The following is a 24,287-nucleotide window of genomic DNA, read 5'->3' as shown; positions in this document are numbered from 1 at the left end:
AGATACACAAAATATGAGATGATTAATTAAGATATGATTAAACAATACTACTAGCTAGCCTGTATTGAGTACTTACTACTTGCCAGGCGTTGTTTTAAACACTTGACACATGTTAACTAATTTAGTCCTCACAACAAGCTTAAGAGTTATTATCATTCCCATTTACAAGTGAGAAAGAAGCACAGAGAGGTCAGGTAACTTGTCCAAGGTCAGACAGCTTATAAGCTGTGGAGATGAGATGGACAGATGGCATTGCTTAGGAAGGTGTTGGAAGGAGAGAAAGGGCTTGAGCCAGCTGGCAAATCTTCGTAAAGAAGACAAGATCTTGATTCACTCAACAGATATTCGCTGAGTGTTTGCCGTGGGTCACGCACCGTTCCGGCTGGGACAGGAAAAGCACGAGGCCAGGTCTAGTGGATGCTAAGAATGAGCACGTTGTGATTCGGAGGCAAGGCTGCCCTGTTGCACAACTCAAGGTACTGCTGTGTGAATGAGCCCCCCAGCATTGTGCAAAGCCACAGCGGGGACCCGGAACTGAAGGCTCCCAGGCTGAATGTGGCCACAGATGCATTTTGGTTGGTCTGTGGTGTTGAAAGTTGAGTGATTTTACATAAAAACCCAGATTTCTGGTTTCTTTTGAGAAAGTGGAATATTCGTTCATATTAGACCAGCATTTCCACATCTCGGCATCTGGCTCAAGCTGAACCTGGCTGCCTCCTTCAGAATCCCAGCTCTCCTTCACATCAGGAGGGGCGTGCGGCTGCAGGAGGCCCTGACGCCGTGATGGGCTGGTCAGTTTCATGGGCCTCGTGCTGCCCATGCAGACTGTGATGATAAATGAAAATCACAGTGTTCGCGGTTTTATTTCTCCCCTCCCCTCCCAGTTACCAGAACAGAGTAAGTATCTTGAAACTAAAATCTTCGTGAATATTCTTACAATCAGACATAAAGCCTTGGAGAACTTTCCAAATTGTAGTATCAGTGATGAGACTTTGACTATCTTGCCTGGTTATCAAATCTTAGTATCAAAGAAACCAAGAAAACTTCTGGGAAATGAAGTTGGTTCGTTCTCTAGGCAGAAACAATGAAAGTTTTCTTCTCTCTTTCGTCAGACGTACCCTCAAACCCTAACAAACAAAATCTATATGGTTGTTAGCATTGAAAAGATAATAATTAAAAGGAGATTCTCGTGCATACTTTGCAAATCAGTAAGACAGAAATCAATATATCTGACACGTTGATCTCCTCTTGGAAACAAACTAGGAATCAGACAAAGGAGGGAAAAAAACCAGATCCATATTTTTCTTTGTTGTCTGTAAGCCCAACCTTGACCAGCCCCTGCCTCTGTTCACGCTGTTTTTTCCCCCATGCCAGAGTTTCTCTAACCTTATTGTTGTCTTTGAGTTCCTCACATTTTCATGCTCCTTCCTACCCCAGGCCCTTTGCACATCCTGTTCCCACTGCTTAGAAGTCTCTTCCTTTTTCTAACTTCTCCCTGCTCATTCCTTCCTACCCTGCCTTTAGCATGGTTGATTTCTCATCTCCCTGCAGGTCTCAGCTAACTGTCTCTTCTTCCTGGAAGCCTTGTCCCTCTCCCACCACCTCCAGGGCCAGGTCCCTTGTATATATCTTCCCACAGCACTAGGGCCAAATCATGACTGTTGTGGGCCCAAGGTATTATTTGCCTTTGTGGGCTCCTTCTTCCGTCAAAGGATATTAAAAATTATATTTCGCTGCTACATTGGCAGAAAGACGAATAATCTGGGCTGGATTTATTATTCTATATTTGCTATTATCAATTTTTTTCTTCTGGTTTTAAAAGAAATTAAAATAAAAACATTTTGGGGGGTCCCTAAAAGCATGCTGGGACCTGGGTACTGTCCCTCTTATTCCTCGTGGAAAAGCCGGCCTCAGAGCACTGTGTGATTTTTCTACGGAGCACTTATTCCAGTGGTAGGGAAATACTGTGTGTAAGGTGCGGGCGAACACCTGCCCTGAATCGCTGGGGGCCACTCGGAGCGCGAGAGCCAGGTCGTCTTCTAGGCGAGGCCCCGCCAACCTGCTTACACATGGTTGCAATCCACCAGAATTTGCTGTTCAATGTCTGTTTGTTTACCTGACTAAAACTTTGGCTCCAGTTAGGACCAGGCTTATTCATCAGTTCTGCATTTCTGCACCAACACAGGTGCAGGCACATAGGGGAGCTCAGCAAATTTTCTGTGAATATGAAAAAGAGGGCCTGGGCCAGTGGCGCAGCGGTCAAGTTTGCCGGTTCTGCTTTGGTGGCCCCGGGTTAACGGGTTCGGATCCCGGGTGCGGACATGGCACCGCTTGGCAAGCCATGCTGTGGCAGGCGTCCCACACATAAAGTAGAGGAAGATGGGCATGGATGTTAGCTCAGAGCCAGTCTTCCTCAGCAAAAAAGAGGAGGACTGGCAGCAGATGTTAGCTCAGGGCTGATCTTCCTCAAAAAAAAAAAAAAGAAAAGAAAAAGAAAAGGAAGGTGCCTGGCATATTTTGAAACACTCCCATTGTGTCATGGCTGTAGGAAAGTAACTCTGTTTTCAAGGACCTTGTGAGTCTTATTCTGTCCCTAAAATAGTCCCTGCTACACTAGGTCTGCAATAGAAACGTGTTGTTGAATGGCTGTCGGTGGGTGTAAGGTTTTCATGCATTGCACACCATCAAGATTTCACTCAGATTACAGAGTAATCATTTCATAAATCTCTTTATCTATTTGAATCCGAAATTTGTAATGCAGAGACATCAGAAATCCATGGATTTTACATAGATGACACATTTGACTGTGTTTGCTTACTATATTTTTTCTTTCTTTCTTTCTTTTTTTTAAGGAAGGTTGGCCCTCAGCTAACATGTGCAGCCGATCCTCCTCTTTTTTGCTGAGGAAGACTGGCCCTGAGCTAACATCCATGCCTATCTTCCTGTATTTTATATGTGGGACGCCACTGCAGCATGGCTTAATAAGCGGTGCTAGGTCTGTGCCCGGGATCCAAACCAGCAAACCCTGGGCCGCCGAGGCAGAGCACTTGAACTTAAGCGCTGTGCCATCAGTCCGACCCCTATATTTTCCTTTAGATAAAGTTTGAGTGAGTGGAAAACATCCTGTATGTGGTCGTGAGGAGGCTGCTTCTCCATGGAGAAGGGACTGGCACAGCCTTTAGCATTCATGGTGTTTGGCTTTATCAGAATAAATCTGTTTGACTCGATAAGAACTAAAAAGTTCACTGAATTTTTTTCCTGCAACGAAATCATTTCAGCTTTCTCTTGTGGGGCTGACGTGGAGTTCACTTTAAAATGCGAGCCTTCAGGTCTTTTCATCAGACACCAAATGGAAAGCCCACTTAAATCATACTTGTCATAACGTTTGTATGTGTTCCTTAGTGTTTAGCAACTTGATAATAAAGACAAGTTTTAATGACCCGTCTAAGTTCTGTGTACTTCATTGTGTCCCAGACGTAGCTTTTCTTTCTCTTGTTAAAATTGCATGGCAATATTTATATACTGCGTGCTGCATTTAAAAATGTGTGTATGTGTAATAATTGAGCTCTTTTATTTTTTCACTTCCCCTTTAGAAGGAGGAAGAGAGAAATCATGAGAACAAAACTGATATTAGGAATTCAGTCCACAAAAACAAGCTTCCAGGGAAGGTTACGAATCCATGTAGGTAAAACTTGACTTTCTTTCTATTTCATCCTGTATGATTATTCAGTTCAGAATGAGGGCATTGAAGAATTCTGAATTATCCAAGAAAAATGATATTTGTTTTCTACTCGTGGATTAGTTGATTGATATCCAACCTTGTTTCAAAAAAGGTGACATATTTACCATGTTACAGGTTTAGAAATTGAAAAGTATTTCCTGTATATTTTTAAATGTATACATTTTTGTATACATAGGCTATGTATATGTATATATAAATATATTTATAATATGTATCAAAATATATAAAAGATGAAACAAAACTTTTATCTGTGGACATTTGAGTAACTAGAACAAAGAACTAAGCAAAAAATAGATCTTCTCAAGCATTATACCTAAATCTAATTTATGGTTTGTTTGGCAGGTTCTGTTTTTGGGTTTTTCTTTTTTGTTTCCAAGTTTCTAGTTTGCTTATTGATTACTGTTTTTTAAGATAGTACCTATCAGTCCTTCAGCCAGTAAAAAAATCCTCCAAGCTTTAACATGTTACAACTGAAGTTTTATAAGCATTTTAAACAAATTGAAATGAATCTGCTTGTTCCAAGCTAAAAGATCTAGCACTTTCTCTTAAACACATGTCATATTTTCTAGCTGACCTGACCCAGCTAGGGAACCACTATGTGTGTTGCAACAACTGAGTTGGCTCAGAGATTTAAAGGAAACATCCATGGGGAGAAATAAAGTGTTGACCCGGATCAATGTCACACACCTCTCTTTCTCAGTGGGCTCCAGCTCTCTGTTCCATCCAGGTCTCCCTAGTGACACTCTCCGATGTTCACCTGTGACATTCACAAAAGTTCTGCCTCTGGGACAGAGGTCAGTGAGCTAACTTTGTTGAAGATTTGCAGGCTGCAGTACTTGCCCGGAGGCAGCTAAAAACAATGGGTCAGAGCGTGGCGCTTAGCTGTGTGATCTTGGGCAGGCTAGTTTACATTTCTGTGCCTCAGTTTCCTCCTCTGGAAAATGGCATCTGTTCCATCCATAGGGTAACAAGGATTCACTGAGCTAGTATATATAAAACGCTTAGAATAGTGCTTGAGACGTGGTGAGCAAGATATAAAAATGTTTGCCATTATTACGATGTGTGTTGGTGACAGTTCCCCCGCCCCCAGTGGCTACTATTCTGCAAATAAGAGTCTAATTAGGAGAGAGGGATCTGTAACCATTGGGGGGAAATCATTTACTAAAAGAACAAGGTTTTCTTTTATGTCTTCTGAAAATGGAATTGTTCACAGAAGACAGGTCTTCTGCAGAGTAAAAATTCCAGTAAGGGAGAGAAAATGCTGACTTCTCCCAGCCTGTGGCACCAGGAGGAGGTACTTTTAGAGCCAAAGGGACTTTTAGCTGAGTAATAAAGTAATATTCCTTGTGAACACCGCCCTCCGTCCTTCTCCCTGTGATTGTAAACTCTGTAACAGAATGTTCAAGGTCTCCTAGGTATTTTACAAAAATCACTTGAGAAAGGCTGCCCCAGAATCATCAATTTTTAACCAGGTGCTTACCGGGCATATCGTGAGTAAGTGAGACCTAAAAACTGGCTAACGGGTTGTCATGAAACTGGATAGTTTTTTCTACCCAAGTTAGTAATAACCACCCACTGTGTGAATTACACCATGTGAGTTACACAAAAACGATAAGATAGTTTTTAAAAATAATTTCTTTCCTAAATGACCAAAAAAAAAAAATCTTTGTAAAAAATGTGAAAAATAAACACACAATAGGAAATTAAAAATCACCGGTGATTATTAGTAACATCTTAGTGGATGAGAAAGGGTTTTTAAAAAAATCCCTCATATGTAGTACAGAATCTGGGATTTTTTTAGGTGTCAGAATAAAATAATACCAAAATAAATTCAAGAAGAAAAAGAGGAAGCCATTCTACAGTAACACCAGAATCTAGACCACTTCCTTCTCAAATAGGTACATGCCCCGTTACGAAAAAGGACCAGGATCTTCAAGGTAGGGAGTAGAAAGAAGACTTGAATATTCCTTGGAATTCTACGAGTTGAATAACACAGGCTTAATGTAAAAGCGACGGACATAATGGGTCACAGAGTCCAGGTATACAGGAGAGACCATTGAGACTTGAGTTCCAAGGGACATGGGGTGAGGGGAAGGCCCAGCACTTCATCAGGAGTCCTGGACCTCAGTTTGAGCTCTGTAACTCACTGACTTTGTGACCTTAGAAAGGTCAGTCTCTCTGAGCCATGGCTTCCTAATCTGTGAAATGGGACAGTACACTTCCCTTCTCTACCTTGCAGAGTCATATTAAGATCATGTATTTGTAACATCCTTCTAATAGTGCAATGCAAACGTTAGGTGTTATGTTAAGGAGGCAGGATTTCAAGCGTTCCTCTATTGTTTGGATCCAAACATTGTTTCCTTATCTACATTATTTATGTACATGGACTTACGGTTGTTTGTAAGGATGAAATAACTTGCTTCCACTGGGCCTACTCAGGAACTTTGGTGGTTTAACTTTTGGTGAATTTATCTAAAATCATGTTTTCAAAAATAAGTACCTAGAAATACCTTTCCTCATCTAGAAAGAGACAAAGTGAAGCTGTCCCGAGATTAAAACCACCTCACTCACAGTTTATTCCCGACCCAAATATTTGTTGACTGTCTTTGGACATAATTTAATGGCCTAAGCTTAAGCATGCTCGATCAATGGATCAAGAAATCTGTATTTCCTCGCCAAACACATTCTCATCTGTGTCCCATCTCTGGCCAAATTCTGCAGGGTTCTGGCCATAAATATGTAATACCTCCTAGGAACACGGGCCTGCCTATCTGTGGGCCCACACCCATTTGCTGTTCCACATGAAACTTGGAGGCAGGCCAGGAGTATGGCCAAATAATCATTGTGCCAGAACTAGTTAATCACAGACCCCCCAGAGGGTAAACAGAGGCCCCAGGACTCTGGGCCCAGGCTGGTGGTGGAGGCACTCCTGAGGCTGGCATCCTGGTGGGACAGTGACCCTCTGGGGCATCAGGAGTCTTTGTTGAATTACTTGTGCAGTCGAGCTAATTTGGTGCCGGCTCCCTGGATTTAGGCCATGGTTACTGGTTGGTTTCTGAGCCTTTGGCACAGGTAGGGAAGGAGGAGAAAAAAAAATGGTGTAAGCAAGTTTCGAAATCTTAGATCATTTCATGAATGACTCAGTGTTTCCTTTTGGAAAAGTGCAATAATTGGCTTTCATTAATAACTCAGCTTTGAAAAAAGGTTCTAAATATTGAGGAGGCTTCTGTGCTATCTGAGCACAGCTGTCCTCCAATCTTCATTTTTATAGTTTCCAGAGGAATTTCATTCACTTGATAACATGTACTTGTTGAAAAATAAACTGTCACATACTTCCTCCTTCAGGCTTCCTGTTCTTTCTGAGAAAAGCATTGAGGTTCTTTCTCTTTCTCTCTCTCTTTCCTTTTTTTTTTCCATTTAAACATATTCGAAATATAATGTATCAAACCAACATGCTGTACAGCTCAAACCTACACGATGTTATATGTCAACTATAGCTCAGTAAAGTCAGAGAAAATATTCAAAATACACAGCTATCACTCTTCTTTAAGAAACTAGTTATATTTAGCACAAGAAGAGAAGAGCCTGTCATTTATCTCTTTATAGAATGAGACTTTCATATAGTTTATTTCTTTAGTGTATGAAATACATAACCGGATATGTTTCAAATATTATCTTTCGTTCATTTGGGCACATTTCAATTTTAGAATTAAAAAAAGGCTCTCTTTCTGTCTCTCCCTGCACATAAACGATCCTGAAGTTTTAATACAGAAGACATCCGTTCTTCTGGCATTCGTACTGTTGAATCCAGCCTCAGAGCTATAAACCCAGAAGATGTCTCAAATGACTCATTGCTGGAATAAATGTTTCTAATGTTAAAGGTATGCAAATAGAGCTTAATTGGGTGAAGGAAGACTGCAATTCTATTCAATAAATAAAGTCGAGAATGTTACTGTGGTTACCACGGACTCTATTTGCATACAGGCTTATCTTGTTTTTAAAGCAGTAGGGAAAAAAAGGAGGAGGAAGAAAAAAATCCCAACTTTCACCACACGTTCTCAAAATACAACCTCATAATAAGGCGCAACGGTTCAAGCCGTGTTAACAAGCCAAAAAAGCCGTGTTAACAAGCCAAAAGTACTTAGTGGGGAAGAATCTAAAACGCATTAAAAACGTTTTCTAGAATGTAATAAGCAAACATGGGACCAGCCTCACCTTACTGAGAAAATTACACAATCAAACTTTTTGTCACTCAAGTCTGGTGTGTTCGGTCAGGACCGATTCTGTTACTACTCCGGTTTCAGGAGTCTGCCCTGCTTGCCTGTGGTGTTGATGACTTCCTGGGTCCCTGGCTAGTTCTCCAAGCCAGACAGACAGTCAGATTGAAATAGAATAGAGAAAGACAAAATACGTACGAGGTGCCCTATAGTAGATTCTCACGTTTTATGTCACATTACAAATCTTGCAACATTTAATACTGCGAATTAAACCAGAATCACTTGTCATTTTGGAAGGGAAGCTCACATTGTACATCTTTTCACATCTGTGTAAGCACCTATTATTCATTGTGTGTTCCGGCAGAAACTGTGCTCCAGCGCAATTGCTCATCCACGTGAGGTGGAAATATTTCAAGGAAATAGGATGAGGAAAGCCCATATTGACTCAGGAAGAGAATGGATTTGAAGAAATGCTTCAGAAAATGTCTAAATTAATCACACCCGCGGTAAAATAGGAGGGAGTCGAGACAGCGCATCCGCACGCAGGTGCCCGGAAGCAGCGCTCGCGTGGCAGCGCGTGGCACCTCCCTCCGGGTTGCGGCGAATCGGACATCAGTTCACCTGGTAGCAGCCGATTCACCATCTCCGAGGCCCGATCTGCCGGCGAATGCGTGAAAAACGCTTGGAATAGAAACCATACAGATGCTGTAAAGATTCATTTCATATATTTATGTGTTTATATTTATATCTTTAGGTGTTTATATCTTATGTGGATAGATAATCTAGTTTTGGGGGCCTTGTCAAGGCTTTTCTGACAATTTACTCATGGAAGAAATGGAGCAGGTGTCCTATTTTTAGTTATTGTGCACCTCTCCCCCTCACCCCAAACAAATTTTGATTCTGGAGTGGAAAGGAGAGAAGAGAGGAGTGAAAAGACCTCATGTATTGCGAAACAGAGGTGATAAGCTTCTTACTTGATGAGCTTGGTCCCTAAAGATGATAATGCAGACACATGTATTACTCTACTTAAAAAAATCTACATATGTATTTTTTTAAGAAGTTAATACCTGCTTCTGATATCAAATTCAAGAGGTACAAGGGGGACACAGAAAAAAGCCAGTCCCCCTCCTACTGTGGTCCCCCAGCCTCCCAGGGCCCCTCCCTAGGGGTCACTACTATGACCAGAGCAAAGATTGTTTAAAGGAGATAATTACCCTGTCAATTTAGTTTTCCTTTACAATGTGAATATCCTTTTTGTGGCCTTTATTCCTGGATAATTTGCTCTGAAATCTCTTAAGATGCAGAGAAAAAAGGAGTTTCAGTGGTGTGATAGTCTTTACCTGTTAGGGTTTTAATTCAACTGTCAGTGAAACCATTGTTTTTTTCTGTTTCACTTTTCAGAGAGATTCTGCCCCATCCCGCCCGACCAAAATGGGTTGTAGGGGGTGGTGAGGGGAGATAGGAGTGTGTGCAGCGTGTGCACTTTGTAAGTTTTTATAAGAGAAAGAAAACAAGACGTGATTTACGAGGCTAATGTTATTTTTAAAACGTGAGAAAAATCATCTCTGTGAACAATCAGATGAAAAAAAGGAGAATACTACCACGTACTAGGCTATTTTTAAAAAGCTACAAGGAAACACACCAACATAGGAACTGTGGTTGTTTCTGGGTGTTATAGCTTGGGTTTATGGGTGTTTTCTGCAGTTTTCAAACTTCCTATAATGAGAAAAGGTTTTCTAACCATAAAAATCAAAAAGTATTTTTTAAGGATTGTACATTGCATCGTAGAGTGTATCCTCTAACCTTTTTGAAGTGATATTATAAAATTTGACCACTGTTGTGTTTAAAATATGGCAGGTACATAGAACTAAGAACAGCATTCTTCTAGCTGACTGCAGAATTATCCCGAATGATTCAGCTTCATCAACAGTAGCTGCTACTACATTCTATTTACATTTGTTCAACACACATTTACCATAGTTTAACCGCATAGATATCATTTCAGTGTCTGTCCCCACAGTTTGGAAGATGGTATTTTTAACACTATGTAGGATATTCTATATCAAGTCAACAATATAAATTAAATTTGAATAGTGAGGATCTGATTAGTTTTTCTTAAAGGGTTAGTCTTGACACCTACAATAAGCCTGGGAGTGGATTACAGACATTCCTAATAGTCCCTAAAGACCCCCTGGCAGTAGCTTCTTGACGTGATCAGCTTAAGGATGCATTTATTCTTGTAATGTTATTTTTCAGTTGTATGCCTGTATGTGCTTAAATACAAAGGACAAAAATAAGTTTGAGGGGGAAAAAAACTCATTTTAATTGCTTTCAAGTGTTGCAATAAACTCAAACCCATATACTCTTGCCCAAGAATCTCCTTGCCAGATTATTACATGCTTGTTTGCCAAATCTCTCTAGCTGTCTCCTATTTTCTTAATCTTAGAAACTACTGAAGATATTAAGTGTTGTTGGCTGGTCAGAAAAACATAAATGTTTTCAAAAGAATTAAACATTCAAATGTTATAGGAAAGATTTTTTAAAAAAAATCAGATCACCACTCTTAAAAACAGCTAAAAGTTTAAGAATCACAAAATACCAAAACAATCTTAAATCCTCAAGAAGAAAGAGTATATTTTTTTCACATTCATGTTTAAGTCAGCATTTGGTTATCTTCAAATGTAGTTCCTACTGAGAACATCTCAATAAACTGCCAGTCTCTATGACTAAGGAAATACTCCAACTAATGATCCACTGATAAGTGAAGAAATATCAACAAGGCCAGGAGGTCTCGTAGGTCACTATCTAACAGACCGTGGCACCAGCAGCAGGCCCAGCTGGATGATGAAGGAGCAGTGGTTGTGCCCAAACTATTACGAGTTTGCTAAGATTATTTCAGTCCATTGACCAACTCCAGGTGGGCACCATTCACACTGCATTCTATGTAAACAGAACACAATAGACTATACTGTGAATGGTGGTACCCTGCATTCAAAGGAGCAGCTTTGAATTACTACAGGTTAAAATTCCAGTGTTTTTCTGATGGATTTACAATATTTTGCTGCATACTTGAAAACTAAGAGAGACATAAAATCTTTAATAACTTGGAAAAGTAAACAGGGCAGAAATCTAAAACTTTAGAGTGAATTCAGATATCATCCTTTTTCACAAGCAAAACTCTCACTTAGATATGAATAATATCCACAAATATTAATAAGAACAATTTTATTTCTATCTTGATTTCTTTGAAGGTGAGAGAAGACAGCTTCTTGGGATCAGTATTATATCTTACAGTGTACTTTTTTATAAACATTATTTTCAAGAAAAACATCTATGACATCTTTATATCTCCATAAAGATGATATCATAGTCATGGGGCCCTTTACATGCACCCTCAGAGTGTCTTGTGACATAAGGAGGGAAACTGAGTCAGGCTAGAGTCCATCTGTGGCTCTTGCATGACCCAAGAACACCAAAGGCCCAAGGTCTGTTTAATTTAAGCCAGTGCCCTTGGCTCTGGACTCAACTTGACATAATTGTTATTTAAAGGAAATGAAATTTAAAGTATATTTTTCATCATAAATATCATGTAGTGTTAGAAGTAATTCATCACTCTCTGTGGTCAAAAGGAAAGGCTTTCATTCTTAAGAGATCCAATCAAGGGTTGGTCTGTCCCACAAAACAGCCTCAGACGTTCTCAAACGCCAGAAGATGTCTTCAGAAGAAATAAAATTCCAAAGTAGACCTTTTTTGCTTCTCTCAGGTCCTTGAGAAGGCTAGTTTGTCACTAAGGCAAACATTTGCTTTTTCTTGGGGCTTAAGACTATGGGCTTTTCTTATCTATCCTCTTACTTGCAGCTATGGTACTTAATTAAAAACCAAATATAAATCTATCAAACTGGTGGTCAAAGAGAAAAAGAAAAGATGTAGTTTAAGGATGAGGACTAAAAGGGGAAAAGGGGATAATGCGTCGCAGAACCGATTTAGAATCCCTCGAAAAGCAAAAATAATGTTTTCCAAATAGTTTTTTTTAAAGTATCTGTCAAATCTGCCAATCACCTCCTTAAGGTTATTTTACATTTCTTTAAAACCTCTGAAGTTCAAAGTAAATAATTGTTGCAACGGTTAAATCCAATATTTACAAGGAGAATGTTTCCTGAGACTTTGACATTTCCATTAATGTTGCCTTTTCAAAGATGATCAAATATGTCACATTGGAAAACCGTGTAATCTTGTTTGGAAATCTTCCTCGTGCTCTTGCGTCCTGTGTGAGTTTTTCCAGAGAACTTTAATACAAATCAGAAACTTAATTTAAGTAATTGGTACTAAAAAAGAAACTTCTGGCCCAGGACTTTTGAATCTGTTTGACTGTTAATAACCGAAAGAACTATACTTTCAAGTTGGTGAAGCGTTTATTCTGCTCCCAACTGTGGTCTCAATATATGCAGGGTGTCCAGGAGGTCTGGAAACAAAGAAGAAGATGCATAATGTCATCACAGACATCTTCAACCTGCAAAAATTAGAATACAATAGAATGGAGTATAATAGAACAAAATAAAATAAAACAAAAACAAAGTAAAGTAAATTAATAAAGAATTGTAGCGTAACTAACACTATCTTTGTTTCCAGACTTGATGGAAATCCTCTACATGAACTTGTGGGGTGTGCTGAGCCAACTGAGTAGCTGGATGAAATGGGAAACTCCACGGCAGGAAGTGGTGCTTTTCTGATGCTGCTAATTAAGGAATGTGGAACCCTTCCTTCTGAGTCAGCTTGGCGGTATGTGGAACTCTGCGCTGCTTGCTGCTTACATGATTATTGCATGAAACTTGAGAAATAAAACTGGAGTATCTTGCCACTTAACATTTAAGAGGCAAGAGGAGGTGTGTGTGTGTTTTTAAATGGTTTCTAATCTCTAAAATGGCTCGTCGCAGCTGGCCTTCTTATCAGCTGATCATATTTACAGCATAGTCTCAGATGGCACGGTGCTGTCCCACAGAGAGGGTTTGGACCATTTATGAGCTCACATTTTAAGGTACACAGGCTTATCACAGCATTCTGAGGCTTCTCTACTAACACACAGCAATGAAAACATCTCTGTGGGATTCTCAACTCTTGTTTACTTTCTTTTGGTAAAATACATGTTCATTTGTTTTATTTCAAAGGTAATACAGGGATATTATAGAAAATACTTTGAGAAAAAATGGGAGGTAGAAAGAGGTCATGCATATCCCATTATTAAACAACCGTTTAAAAATTTTTAATAAAAATTTTGAAATGTATGCAAAAGTAGAGAAAATAGGAAAATGAACCCCCCATACCCAACACCCAGTTGTGCTGTTTCAAGATATATAACCACTTTGCTTCAATTTTCCTGTTTTTTACATTTGCTAAAGTATTCCAAATTCCAACATATCATGTCATTCTTCTCCTGTAGGCTTCAGTATCTATCTCTAAAAAATATACTCATTTTTTCTAATAAGCCATGATGCCGTTATCACAGCTAATGAATGAATAGTGAGTTCTTGGTATCACCTAATACCCAGTCTGTATTAAAATCAATTTTAATATCTTTATGTATACCTATATCCTCCCTTTTTGCTTATTAATATAAAGATTTATAGTTTATTAAAAGTACAGCTTTGCATCATGATTTTTCCATTTGCTATTATAGGTATTTCTCACTGGCATATTTTTCAAAACTTTCTAATTTCGAAATGGCTGTGTGCAAGAGTAGAGAATAACTTGAATGATTAACCCTTCTTCTATGTGTGTGATCCACATATATGTGGAGAGAAAGAGTGCGTGTGTATTTTTCTTTCTCTTACAGTAAATCTTGTTGCCATGAATATCTTTGTTCATAACACCTTTTCCCTGATTAGGGCTATTTTCTTAGGATTGATTCCAGGAATGTTATTGCTGCACCCAAATGTATGAACATTTGTAAGGCCCTTGACTTGTCTCACTGAGATGTTTACAAAAGGACTGTACCAATTTACACTTCCACTTACAAAGGATGAGAGAGCCTCTATTAAAATGTTTAAAGGCAGTGCTTTTCAGAGCTCTTATAAATCATTGGCTAAGGCTGGCTTATGTTTGTCATACAGTCACAGCCATTTCAAAATAAATAAATACACATTTTCTATAGCTGTAAAAACACGGCATGCGCAGACTGCCAAACAACCACAAACTAACTTTGATTAAACGACGAAACCGGTCTACTTGTTGAAAATGTGGTAATGAGAGAGTTTCCACACGGCCGGGAAGTCAGTCCTGCAGGGGGCGGGGAGCCTGCTTCCTTCTTGCCTCTCTACCCATCCTGAAGAGGGTAGGAATGAACAGGTCAGCATTCTCTTCCTTTCCTTTACGGTTTTTTTTTTAAAGCTGAGTATTTTATTTATTTCTATATGGCTGAGTTGATGATGCAAAAATACGGTTGAAAACTAGCAGAAAACTGCTGGTGGCAGGCATTTCCTGTAAACGCAGCCCCATAGAACTGGGTAACAGAGGATTAAGGCAGAGCCATTTTAGCTTCGAGTCCAAATTCTACTTTGTTTCCTTGGGGACACGTTGTTCTTATTTGTTGACTACAAATAAAACTGCTTCAAAAACGGTTTCTTTCTGTTCATAGCGTTCTTATTTTGTTTAAAGAATATAACGTATCAGTTACAAATCCTTGTAGCAAATTCAGTTGTATTGGTTTGGAGAAATTTGTGTGACAGATTTTTTTTTTTGGAGGCAGGGGGAAAGAAAAACTATCTCATTACTGTCGTGTTTATGGGAGAGAGAGAGCAAAAGAAACTTGATAAGAAAATACTTAGCAAGGTGATTTTTAAAATCCCAGCATCTGAATCTTTAATTCTTTTCTTTTTTTTTTTTTGTAAGAACTTCAGGAAAGATGGTTCCACTACCATTTGCTTTTCACTGTTTCCATCCTACTCAAAGATACTGAAGTCTTGTTCCTCAAGACAAGTGGGAACAAAACATAATCTCTTAAAGTATTTTGGGGAGGACATGCAGGCTTGGTATTCCTAAAAATATGTCAACAAAATGTGCTAACAACATTTTTAAAAAAGTTGTCAAAGAAGCCAAAGGGATTAGTTAAGTCAAAAGGCTGCTTCAGAACAGGGAGACATCCAGAGAGAATAATGGCTAATGCCATTTTGGCTGATGTTTATTGAGTGATTGCCACGTGCCAGGCACAGTTTTAAGGTTTCGCTGCCATTAGCTCATTTAACCCTCAAAAGCGCCCGACGCACTGGGTGACATTGTTACTCCCATTTTACAGGCGAGGCAGAGGTTAAGTCATCGGGCTGAGGCCTCCCAGCAGCTGAGCAGGGGAGGCAGGATTTGAATCCAGGCAGACTCTGAGGGCAACATTTTATTCGGTTCCAGTTTCTGCGAAATCTGCTATGTTATCTTGGGAGCTGCTGGGCATCCGCTCATCAGCAGCAGTGAAGTAGCCAACTAACATGGCTTTGGATCAGTTACCCCACTGAACTTTAGGGCAGCTGTCCATCTTTAGTCTAGACTTGTGAATTTTTGGTTACTCTACGCCCATTAGGGTGTGGCTCTGACCTTAATCCCCTCTCCAGCATTTTCCCTAAACCCCAGTATCCTGTTTGAGGGTGTGGCTTAAGAGGGCACACCTATAGGCAGGAGACTTGGAGCTCATCAATTCCATGTCCTTTCCTGCTGCCACTCACCTCTGACTCTGTCTCCTTTAGGGGTCTCCCTTGACCTCCCGTTTGGAGAAGATGCCGGAGGAACACTGAAAGGCAGGTCGTCTCTCAACTTCCGTGAGGATCACCCAGATCCAGGTATGTTTCTTCCAAGAATACCACTTGCTTTGTCTACACTAGGTGGTCTAGCTGATGATAGAGAGCTACCCAGGTTCTGGAGTGGACAAATCCAGGTCCAAATCTGACTGTCTCCCTCGCCTGCTATAAACACACTTGCTTCTCTTTTCCAACCCATGAGTAAGTACCCTGCCAGGCCCTGCACTGGTTAGGGACAGACCTGGTTTTCTGTGCTGGCCAGCTTCTGTGACCATGGGCAATGGTCTTTATAATAATGGCATGTCTTAATTGAGCACTTACTATGTGCCAGATTCTCCCCAAAGCATTTTACAAGCGAGGACTTCTTTATTCCTCCCAAATACACCTGTCAGTGAGTAGTCTGACCTCCATCTGTAAAATGAGGAGAACACAGGCAAAGGGAGCGCCAGAGAGGCGGCAAAGGCCACACCGCTGGGTAGCCCAGAGTCTCGGTTGGAACCCAGAAAGCCAGATTCAAGAGCTCAGCCCTTCACCCACGCCCCATATCACCGTCGAGAGATGCAGCTTTCTAACCTGGGCAGTGGGGGTACTGACTCTGCCTGGGTATCCAGAAATGGTGCAGATAATGTGCTTGGCCTGTAAGTACTTAATCAATGATTGCTATCATTCCCTGTTCTCCTAAGGCCAAGGTCAACCACTTAGTCCAGAAAAGAATGGCATGAGTCAGCATGGACTTTGGAATTAGATCAGGCTAGAATTCCACTTTATTCTTGTAGAACCTCCAGTAAGTTAGAGGTTAGTAAGTGAGAAAGTGAGTTCACCTCTGATGGCCACAGTTTCCTCATCTGCCACATTAATTTAAATATATAGGTTACCAGGAGAACTAAATAACACCATGATTAGATAAATCGGATGTGGAGTTAATGGGAACGAACTCAACGGGTCTGTCTTGGTGAGTGCACTTAAGACTCTGGCACTTGGCAGGGGCTCAAGAAATTGTTTTATTTTTCCCTCTTCTTACCCTTCTTATCTCTTCTATTACTATTATCGCTGTTGTTGTTGTTGTAAAAGTAATCTGAAAATATGGACACACTTAAATATCTGAGTGATTTCAGCAAAGGAGGCTGTCTTACTCTTAGTTTTATCTTGGTTTAATAAGCCTCTTAATACCCAAGCCAGGTTATCATCCCTCAGTGGCTGTCAGGTTCATTCAGAGTAAATGCGGTCTTTAAAATGCCCCAAAGGCCCAAGCAATCAGTATGCGTCTCCTCCATCCTCATTTTCTGACTGGTCTTATTATCCCACACCAGTCACAATCCATGCTGACTTCTTTGCTGGGCACAGTGATGCAGGTCTTTGCATGCCATCCCTTAACCTGGAATGGTCTTTCCCCAGAACTCCACATGGCTCCCACTGTCACCTCCTTCAGATCTTTACTCAGATGTCTCCACCTGTGAAGACGTCATGGAATAGCCTATTTTTCATCACCCCCACTTATCCCCTCCCCTCCCTAACCCCCTGGCCCTCCCCCCTTATTTTTCTCCATAGCACTTATCATTTAATACACCATCACATTAAATGTTAACTCCATGAGGATAGGCATTTTGATTGGTTTGCTTTCCTACTGCATCCCCAGCACCTACAACAGTGCCTAGTACATAGTAGGTGCTTCATAAATATTGGCTGAGTGAGAGAGGAAATGAATGAGTGAATGAAAGAATCCAGGGAGATTATTTAATTAAGTAGAGTAGCTAAATATTGGGATACTGCCTATGTGCCAGCCACTATTCCACGACGTGGAGGAAATTGGCCTTCCCTTTGAGGACTCTGCAGTCCATTCAGGTGGGAAGACAAACACACATATCCAGGGCTAGGCATAATCCAGAAGTATCATAAGGAAGGCATTGAGCAAAAAGTGACTGAATGAGGAGGGAGTGGTGGCGTTTAGAGTGGACCTTGGGGCCTGGGTAGGATGTCTGTAGGTTGATTTTTGCATATACATGGCACGCGGGTTTGGGGACATTCAAAGTCAGGGTGGGACAGGCAGCATGAATAGAACAAAGAGGTGGGTAAGTAGAGAATGGTTTATCCAAAAGCAGTATATGGAAATCCTAAGTCTTCTTCCCCATTTTTTATTCCCCAGGGTATTTAACACAATTTGGAATCTATGTTAATAGGCAACTAATGTTTAAGTATACAGGTAAAATATGAATATGCTTTACATGTAAAAAGATCAGAATATTTAGAGTTGGGGCCGGGTGGTATAGTGGTTAAGTTCACATGCTCTGCTTTGGTGGCCCAGGGTTCACAGGTTCTGATCCTGGGTGTGGACCTACACACTGCTCATCAAGCCATGCTGTGGCAGTGTCTCATATACAAAATAGAGGAAGATGTTATCTTGGGGACAATCTTCCTCACCAAAAAAAGCAAGCAAGCAAGAAAAAAAAGATCAAAATATTTAGTTACCACCAAACTATCCTGCTCCTTGCCCACATTTGAGAATTAACCACATTTGGTATGGATCTTCCCAACTTTTATTCATGTATTTGCACGTACATTTCTTATTTATTTATTTATCAAGATATAATTGACACATAACACTAAGGATATTAGTTTCGGGTGCACAACATACTGATTCAATATTTGTATATATGGTGAAATGATCAGCATATATATTTCTTATGATCTGTGTGTGTGTACACACAGATACATCCTATATATTATACACATATACATTATTTTCTTTAGAAAATATATCATTTCTTTAGAAAAATATATCATATATCAAAATATACCATTTTAAAGAAAAATGGCATACCTTTTTGCAGCTTGATTTTTTTTTTTTTTACTTCACAATGTCTTGGTGATCTAGCTACGTGAGTTCATGTGGCAGTAACTACTTCATTCTTTCCAACTGCTGTCTCTATTCTTAAATTTGGATATACCATAGTTTATGTGGCCATTTTCTTTTTGATGGACATGTAGGTTGTTTCTAGCTTTTCACTGTTATAAACAATACTGCTGTGAACATCCTTGTGTATGTTTCTTTGTGTACCTCACTGGTTATTTCTCTAGGATAGGTACCGTAATTATATGCTTATCTATTTATTTATGTTTTAGTTTGTTTAATGTCTATTTCTCCTATTAAAACTTAAGCTCCACGAGGGCAGGAATCCAGTTTGTTTTGTACCTCACTCGTTAACTACTGTCTAGCCAAGTGCCCGGGACAATGAAGTGGTCCGTCAGTGTTTACGGACTGAATCTGGCTGAAAGGTTGGCTAGGGCCATGGTGTAGTCTTCCATCCAAGAGAGGGAACTATGACTTATTTTGGTAAAATTGGAGATTTTTGCACAGGGCAGTCACAGGATGCTTATTTGTGGCGTTGAGGAAAAAGTATTCTGGGCTAGGAGGCACAGGTACATGAGGACTGGTTCAGAGATTATTCCAGGGATCCGAAGGAAACAAGAAGTGAGGATGATGGGAAGAGAAAGGAAAGGGCGCATTTGAAAGAGATCAGGATGACAGGGTCTGTAAGATTCGCTAACTGATCAGCTCCGAGGGGCAATGGAAAGGAAGGCATGGAAAGCTGAGCCCTCATCTAGGACATTTTCATTTTACAAACATTCATTGCCTCCCAGTTCTGTGCAAAAAGCACTCTGCTAATTGCTGTTGGGACATAAATTTGCATGACCTTCCTTCCCTACCTTCAAAGGAAGTTTGCAGTCTATCGGGGAAGACGGAGCTGCACAAAGCAGGTACACCAAGAACGCAAGGGAGTGACAGGCGGGAGGAGACTAGCCCTGGGGCGAGCAAGTGCAATACTGCCTTTCCAGAATGGGGGGAGGGGCGGAATGTTGCGTGAGGATGTTTCAACCTTGCCCGAGAGCCACACATGGCTGACTGGTGAACATTCAGGAAATAGGGTGTCGAGAAATGTGCATCAGTGGAGATTTTTAGAAGTGAGGAAATTTGACAGAGCTGGGGTTTGACCTTGCATTCAAATGGCCCATTGGCCTCCGTGTCCTCTGGAAGGTAGGGAAACAAACTTTTAGCTGTGGGACCTCAGGCAGGCTGCTTATCCATCCCGAGCCTCAGTTCCCTCTTTTTAAAGAAAAGACCGTAATAACTAAAGGAGTGAAGATTAATAAGATTATAGCTAGCCCAGTGCCAGCATGCTTATCAGGAACAGCTCTGATTCTACGATCGTTTGGGGATACAAGGAGAGGAAAACGTCAGCTTGAAGAAAAAGGACGACAACTTCTTAAAGTTTGACACGTCCTCCTTGTTTCACAAGGCTGAGATCTTTCAGGAGATAATCTCAAGAAAGAACCACTTATTTGAAGTTCATAGTTCTGTCAGTTTTACTTCCAGTTGCTTTCCTGGCTTCCCCGGGCTCTTAGAATAAAATTCAGTCTTCTCAAGCTTCCCCAGATCCTGCCATCCATGTTACCAGGAATTTTGTTGTTATTCTAAGAGACATTAGAGTTTTAGGCAGGGCCCTGACCTATTCAGATTTAACTTTTGGAAGGATCAGTGTGACTGAGGTGTGAGTGTGCGCTTCTGCTGGAATGGTAGCTGTGTAAACACAGACTTCACTTTCTTTACAGTTGTATCCCTGGCATGTGGGAAAAATGCCAGGCACCTCACGTAGTAGGTGTGCCTTCTGTTGTTTGAATGCATACTGAACCTCTCTGCATTGAAAGCAAGACCAAAAATAGCCGTTTCATTGTGTTACTAGGAGAATGTAATGAGATAATGGATATGAAGTGTCCGGCACACAGGAATCATTTAGTCATTTTTCATCTAGTATTTAATGAGCATCTACTATGAGCTAGGCATGGTTCAAGGTCCCAGGGATATCCAGGGGGTGGAGGGGTGGGGCTTGGCCACTTCCTGCAGGAAAGGAGGCCCTTGTGGTGAAGGACAGTGAGGGGAGAGATGGGGAGATAGGAGCTGAGGTTGGAGACCCAGGCAGGGGACCATGACGTGAGGGAGGCCCTGTATCCGTGGATAAGGACAAAGCCCCTAGAGGCAGGGGCTGAGTTTAGACTCCCAGAGCAGTGGCCTTGAGTTAATCCCTCTGTGCCCAGGTTCTTCATCTAAAACATAGAAAAACATAGGTGCTGCCTCACACGGTTGTTAGGAGCATTAAAGGAGTTACAAAGTGGAAAGCACACACTGAGAACCCAGTAAATGTTCGCGCTTACCTGCTAGCCTCTGGGCGTGGTGGCTCTGCATTTGGCATAGACGCTTTTTGGAATATCAGTGCTCTAGTCCACCCAACCCATCCCCAGGCAGAGAAATGCAGGAGGCACTTCCGCATGTGAGCCTGGACAAGTCTCCACTCTTGATGGAGTTAACCCTCTGATTCAGATCAAAAGACAAAATAAAGTTCCTAACCAACCAACTATACAAACCACTTCCTACACCATTTATCTCATCTGAAAGGGGGAGAAGAAGGAATGGAGAAAAGCGAGGTCACAGACTGAATGCTCTTCCTAGCCAACTGCGGAAGGCGTCGGGTTTCGGGTCTAATGTAATGTCGTCGGGGGAGCCGAGACTGGAGTGCCAGGTATATTCAAAGACGAGCCCTACACACAAGTGGAGGCCTGTGTGGAGTGGATTCTCAGTATTCACGAGTCATCATAAAAACAACTCTTTGCTCTTGTACAACACAGAGCTTCCCCTGCGGTATGACATGGGGCAAACCCACTGTCCAATGAGGCAGGCCGAGTCGAGGTTATCCCCAATTTACAGATGAGGAAACTGAGCCAAGACCCCAGTGACTGGCCTGAAGACCCAAATGTCAATTCCCTTCCCACCGGAACTCACTGCAGCTGAGTTCTGGGTATCATTATTCAGTTCCATATTCATTTGTTTTGAACACATTTACTGATGACGGCTATAGGCAGACATCATGCTAGGTTTGGGGATGCAGCAGAGAACAAGACACAGAGTCAACTATTTTTATGGAGTTTAGAGTCCAGTAGGAGGAGGCCAGGCAGGAACAAATAATTACTATAATGGGTAATGCATGTAACTGCATGGGTTTAAGCTTTGGGGGTACCTGGCAGGGAGGTGTGCATGATCTAATGTCAGTGGCTAACCCGCCTCACTACCCACCCTTTCTTTTCCATCCGCATTCACTTCCGGAGTCTCATCAATTCCACGAGATTAAGCATCCCTCAGTGGTGGAGGATTGTAGGAGGAGGGGGTCTGAGAGTGGAATCTATACAGTTCATTACTGGACAGCTAAATGGAGGTGGAGTAGGCCATTGGAAATATGTTTTGGGACTTGCGGGAGAAGTCTGGGTGGGAAATATATAAATTTAGGAGTCCTCCACATATAGGTGGTATTTCGAGCCGTTGGGCTGGGTCACATCACCTGGGGATTGAATAAGAGCAAGAAGACAAGGCACCAGCATGGGGCCCTGGGGCCCTTCAAAGTCTGGAGGTCAGGGAGAGGAGAAAGAACCAGCCCCATGGACTGAGAAGGAGCAGCCAGGGTGGGAGTCAGGAGGACAAGGTGTCCCAAATTGAGGGAAGAAGTGTTTCACAGAAGAGGAAGGGACCGACTCCAGCAAGTGCTGCAAGTGTGGCCAATACAGTGAGGACGGAGAACTGACTGTCTCTGAAATGCTCCCGCAATTAGAGTCGGAGACCAGTCCTTGCCACTGTCCTTACGAGGGCCTGCCTTATTTCTCTGCTCCCTGTCCTCACTTGCTGGGCCCCAGACGCACTGGGCTCCTTGCAGTTCTTTCCCTAAGCCAGGCTCTCTTGTGCTCTGAGCCTTCCTCTACTCTAGCCCAGTCCTGCCACCTGACTTCCTGAGGCCGCTGCTCTCAGGGGGCCCAATCTAGAACAGCAGGCATCTCCCCCTCTCCAGTGACTCTCATTTGCAAATATACCTGTCTGTTGTCTGTTTCCCTCTAAAAGATAAACTCTAAAAGGACAAGGACTTTGTGGGTTCCTTACTATAAGCTCTGTCTCCCGTGCCTGGAACAGTGCCAGGCCCCCCAAAAATCTGGGCTTCAAACTTTGCACGGTGTGTCTCATTTAATTCTCCAAAGAGTCTTATATAAAAACAAATATTGGGGCCAGCCCAGTGGCGTAGTGGTTGAGTTCGCGTGCTCTGCTTTGGTGGCCTGGGGTTCTCAGGTTTGGATCCCGGGCGTGGACCTACACACCACTCATCAGGCCATTCTCTGGCGGTGTCCCACATACAAAACAGAGGAAGACTGACACAGATGTTAGCTCAGCAACAATCTTTCTCAAGCAAAAAAGAGGAAGATTGGCAACAGATGTTAGCTCAGGGCCAATCTTCCTCACCAAAAAAATACATTACTATTTACATAAATAATTATATATATTTCTTCTTTTTCCAGTTTTATTGAGATATAATTTACATATAACACTGTATAACTTTGAGGTGTACAACATAATGATTTGATATATGTATATATTGCGAAATGATTACCACAGTAAGTTTAGTTAACATCCATCACCTTACATAGTTACAAATTTTACTTCCTTGTGATGAGAACTTTCAAGATTTTCTTCTTCCTCTTCCTCCTCTTCTTCTTCTTCTTCATCACCCCATTTTGTGGATGAGGAAAGTGAAACCCAGAGAGATTAAATAATATTCTAGGATTAATGCGGTTTTCAAGAGGCAGAAAAGGAGTATCTGAGCCCAAGGGATCAGAGAGAAGACATTCCGGCACCTTGTCAGAGCCCCCCCCCCCCCCCCCCACCAGAGAGCACAGGTTTAACCACTTTTGGGAAGAAGAGAAGCTCATTTCCCCAAAGAGTGGGAAGGGAAGGGAGTACCAGGCAAAGGCAACCACAGGTCTGAAGGCTGTGGGTCAGAGAGAAGGCCTGATGGCTGAAGCTTAGAATCCTAAGGGCTTGCCAAGACTTGAGGCTGGGGAGTTAGGCCGGGCCAGATCTTCAGGGCTGGTGAGGTGAGCTCAGGAGTTTGTTCTTTTTTCCTGAGGCGATAGGAAGCCATTAAGCTGGGCGGTGACATGATCTGATTTACACTGTAAAAGATCTCTTGGGCTATGGGTGGAGAATGTAAGGCAAACTTAGAAAGGAAGAATCTTGGAGACACCTGGCACACTCAATATATTTACAGCAGAGAATAAGAGCTTGTGTTAGAGATGAAGTGGGCAAAGTTGAGATATATTAAGATAGAAATTACACTGTATAGGGTTTGTTGATGGATTAAAGAGGTGGGGTGGGTGTGTGTGTGTGTGAGGGGGCTGGAGATGAGATTATTATAATTTGACGGCTAGGTTTTGGCTTCAGTGGGTGGATGGAAGATGGTTCCATCTACTGAGATGAGGATGGGGACGGGATTTCAATAACTGTTAGCTACCTTCCCCTTCCCTCCTTCCTTATCCCCAAACTCCCCATTTGGAGTATCAGATGAGTGCAAAAAGCTTTAAAGAGGCGCTCTGAAAGTTCTGTGACACACGTAATTTTTAAAGAAAATTTACATTGACATGTTAAGTGAACTCAACCTTGGAAAACCATCTAGAATATTAGAG

At 41.6% G+C, this 24,287-nt stretch overlaps 1 protein-coding gene across 2 annotated transcripts in view; it reads left to right on the top strand.

Annotated features, from left to right (window-relative positions):
• The first annotated feature begins 14,199 nt into the window (after positions 1 to 14,199).
• Positions 14,200 to 24,287, top strand: part of ZNF217 (zinc finger protein 217) — a 38,195-nt gene continuing 28,107 nt past the window's right edge. The window contains exons 1-2 of one of the 2 annotated variants that reach the window (XM_044748009.2): positions 14,200 to 14,301; positions 15,687 to 15,779. The gene's annotated coding sequence lies outside the window, so the exon portion shown is untranslated. The remainder of the gene's footprint in view (positions 14,302 to 15,686; positions 15,780 to 24,287) is intronic. The other variant, XM_070486151.1, reaches the window with a different exon arrangement.

Source organism: Equus asinus, chromosome 15 (genome assembly GCF_041296235.1).
Source record: "Equus asinus isolate D_3611 breed Donkey chromosome 15, EquAss-T2T_v2, whole genome shotgun sequence".
Taxonomy (NCBI): domain Eukaryota; kingdom Metazoa; phylum Chordata; class Mammalia; order Perissodactyla; family Equidae; genus Equus; species Equus asinus.
This window is presented reverse-complemented; position numbering and strand designations above follow the sequence as displayed.